This window comes from Cryptomeria japonica, unplaced genomic scaffold (genome assembly GCF_030272615.1).
Source record: "Cryptomeria japonica unplaced genomic scaffold, Sugi_1.0 HiC_scaffold_280, whole genome shotgun sequence".
Lineage (NCBI taxonomy): Eukaryota > Viridiplantae > Streptophyta > Pinopsida > Cupressales > Cupressaceae > Cryptomeria > Cryptomeria japonica.
The window spans coordinates 197,832-201,418 of NW_026729102.1; the positions used below are offsets into that span (position 1 = coordinate 197,832).

General features: G+C 61.5%; 1 non-coding gene across 1 annotated transcript; it reads right to left on the reverse strand.

Annotated features, from left to right (window-relative positions):
• Positions 1-1,030: 1,030 nt before the first annotated feature.
• LOC131870046 (5S ribosomal RNA) lies at positions 1,031-1,149 on the reverse strand. Its single transcript, XR_009368414.1, has one exon. It is a non-coding gene; the product is annotated as a 5S ribosomal RNA (ribosomal RNA).
• Positions 1,150-3,587: the final 2,438 nt, after the last annotated feature.

Below are 3,587 nucleotides of genomic sequence, written 5' to 3' on the forward strand. Positions count from 1 at the left end.
GCTCCGAAGTGTGCTCCAAGGTGCGCACGATGGCGTGCACCTCTGGTGCGCACGATTCGGAGCTCGGTTTGACCGGGGTGCGCACACCTTGGCTGGGTTGCGCACCTTTTGTGCGCTCCAAGGTGCGCACGAAGTCGGAGCTCGGTTTGCCCCGGGTGCGCACCTTCGCCAGGGTGCGCACCTTGATGCGCACGCCTTGGCTGGGCTGCGCACCTTGGTGGGCGCCATGGTGCGCACCTTTCGTGCGCTCCAAGGTGCGCACGAAGTCGGAGCTCGGTTTGCCCCGGGTGCGCACCTTGGTGGGCGCCATGGTGCACTCCGAGGTGCCCAAGATTGGTGCGCACCAAGGAGCGCTCCGAAGTGCGCTCCAAGGTGCGCGCGAAGTCGAAAGTTGGGTTAATTGTCCGGTTTGCCTCGGGTGCGCACCTTGCGTGCACCTTCGCCAGGGTGGGCGCCTTGGTGCGCACACCTTGGCTGGGCTGCGCACACCTTGGCACCCGCGTTTCCTTCATTTTAAATTTTTTTTTTTTACAATCTCTCAAGTGGGAAATTCTATAATCTCAACTTTTTTTGCCTTTTCAGGAAACTTTTGAATGGAGCGCATCATTGGTGCGCTCCGAAGTGTGCTCCAAAGCTCTCTCCAGCTGCGTGCACCTGCCCCGGCCGCGCACCCGGCCCCGCCCAGCTTCGCTCACCTGTCCCGGGCGTCTGGTGCGGAACCTTAGAGTAAGAAACATCACCGTGCACCTTGGCCAACGTGCGCGACTCGACCGAGCGCGCACTGGCCGAGGTGCACACCGATTTCACCTGGGTGCGCGCGCAGCACCTCGGGCGCACCGGGGTGCGCGCACAACGCCCGGGTTGCACCGTGGCCTGTGTGCTCGGGGCGCCTCGGGTGCGCGCTCGGTGTCGCCCCCGCGCGCGCGGTAGTGCGGGCAGCGCACCCCGGCCCGGCCCGGCCCCGACGAGAACGCAAACGGGCAAAAGGTTTATTCAAATAGCATTGCGACGCCCGGCGAAAAACTAAAAAAGGGTGCAACACCGGGACTTCCCGGGAGGTCACCCATCCCAGTACTACTCCGGCCCAAGCGCGCTTAACTGCGGAGTTCTGATGGGATCCGGTGCACTAACGCTGGTATGATCGCACCCGTTATGAGCTTGTCGCAGTGTGTACTTAGCAAACCGCGACCCACGTGCGAATCCACCCCGGCCACCCACCCCCGTCGAGGTGCACACCCTCCCTCGCGAAGTGCGCCCCGTTCGCCAAGTGTGAGCCCTGCCCGGGTGCGCGCACCTTGCTAGGGCGTCGGGTGTGCACCCGGCCCGGCCTACGTGCGTGCACCTGGAGGGGGCGTCGTGTGCGTGCAGTGTCCCGTCTGCAACGCGGTGCCCACACACCACCTCGGGCGCAACGACCTGCGCTCACATGTGGGCCGAGTGCACCTTGGTGCATGTTCGGGGCGCCTCGGGTGCACGCTCAATCTTGCCCCGGTGCACCAAGGCGCTCGGTTTGCCCCGGGTGCGCACTTGGTGCAAGGTGGGCACCCAAAATAGGGATCAAGCACCAAAACACAAGTTTCGGGATGCAAAATGGGACCCAAGGACCACAAATGCGTTCCAAGACCCATGATGGGTCCACGAGAACAAAAATGTGTTCCGAGACTTAATAAACAAATATTGGGTTTTAGGAGAAGAAACATGCTCTGATGCCCAAAACGAGAATCGACCCCGAAAAGGCCACAGGCCAAAAGTGGGATGCGAGACAAAAAAAAATGGGACCCGAGGACCAAAATTGGGTTCCCAGGTCGAAGACAGGGCAACCGGACAAGAAACGACCTCTAAGGCTCGAAATGAGTCCCGACGACTAAAACTTGACAAGAAGCACCCATCAGGCACCCAACTCGACACCCATGGGATGCCGACCCACCCGGGCTTCCACCTAGCACACCTTGGCACCCACCCACCCTCGCACCCAACCTCGCACCCAACTTAGCACCTTTGAACCCACATTGGCACTCACCCTGACCCTGGCACCTTGGAACCCACATTGGCACTCACCTTGACCCTGGCACCCACCTTTGCACTCACCTTGGGACCCACCCTGGCTCCCACCTCGGCACCCACCCAGACACCCACCTTGGTTCCTTGGCACCCACCTTGGATCCTTGGCACCCACCCCGACACCCACCTTGGCACGCAACTTGGCTACTTGCCACCCACCTTGGCTCCTTGACGCCCACCCCGACAACCACCCCGTGACCTACCCTGGCTAGGGTTGGTGCACACCCACCCTGGTGCCCACCTTGGCACCCACCCTATGACCCACCTTGGCACGCACCTTAGTACCCACCCCGTTACCCACCCTAGGACCCACCCCGTGACCCACCTTGGCCAGGGTGGGTGCCTTGGTGCGCACAACTTGCCTGGGCTGCACACCAGGGCGGGCTCAAGATGGCACCCGCGTTCCGTTTTTTTCACTATCTTTCAAAACGGAAATTTTAAAATCTCATTTTTTTCTTTTTTTTGCCTTTTCTGGAAATTAGTGAAGGCAGCGCATCAAAGGTGCGCAATGCTGGTGCGAACCCGGGAGCGCTCCGATGTGTGCTCCAAGGTGCGGCGTGCACGAAGTTCGAGCCCGGTTTGCCCCGGGTGCGCACCTCGCGTGCACCTTCGCCGGGGTGAGCACCTTGGCTGGGTTGCGCGCCCTGGTGCGTACCAAGGAGCGCTCTGAAGTGTGCTCCAAGGTGCGGCGTGCACGAAGTCGGAGCCCGGTTTGCCCCGGGTGTGCACCTCGGGTGCGCACCTCGCGTGCACCTTCGCTGCGGTGGGCACCTTGGCTGGGTTGCGCGCCTTGGTGGGCACCATGCAGTGCACGAAGTCGGAGCCCGGTTTGCCCCGGGCGCGCACCTCCGCCAGGGTGGGCACCTTGGTGCGCACAACTTGCCTGGGCTGCGCACCAGGAAGGGCTCAAGATGGCACCCGCGTTCCGTTTTTTTCACTATCTTTCAGAACGGAAATTTTAAAATATCGTTTTTTTTTGCCTTTTCTGGAAATTAGTGAAGGCAGCGCATCAAAGGTGCGCAACGCTGGTGCGAACCTGGGAGCGCTCCGATGTGTGCTCCAAGGTGCGGCGTGCACGAAGTCGGAGCCCGGTTTGCCCCGGGTGCGCCCTGGTGGGCACCATGGTGCGCACCAAGGAGCGCTCCGAAGTGTGCTCCAAGGTGCGGCCTGCACGAAGTCGGAGCCCGGTTTGCCCCGGGTGTGCACCTCGGGTGGGCACCTTGGTGCGCATGCCTTGCCTGGGCTGCGCACCAGGGCGGGCTCAAGATGGCACCCGCGTTCCTTTTTTTTCACTATCTTTCAAAACGGAAATTTTAAAATCTCATTTTTTTTTGCCTTTTTCTGGAAATTAGTGAAGGCAGCGCATCAAAGGTGCGCACCTCGCTGCCCACCACGGTGCGCAACGCCGGTGGGCACCCGGGAGTGCTTCGAAGTGTGCTCCAAGGTGCTGCGTGCACGTTGTCGGAGCCCGGTTTGCCCCGGGTGCGCACCTCGCGTGCACCTTCGTCGGGGTGGGCACCTTGGCT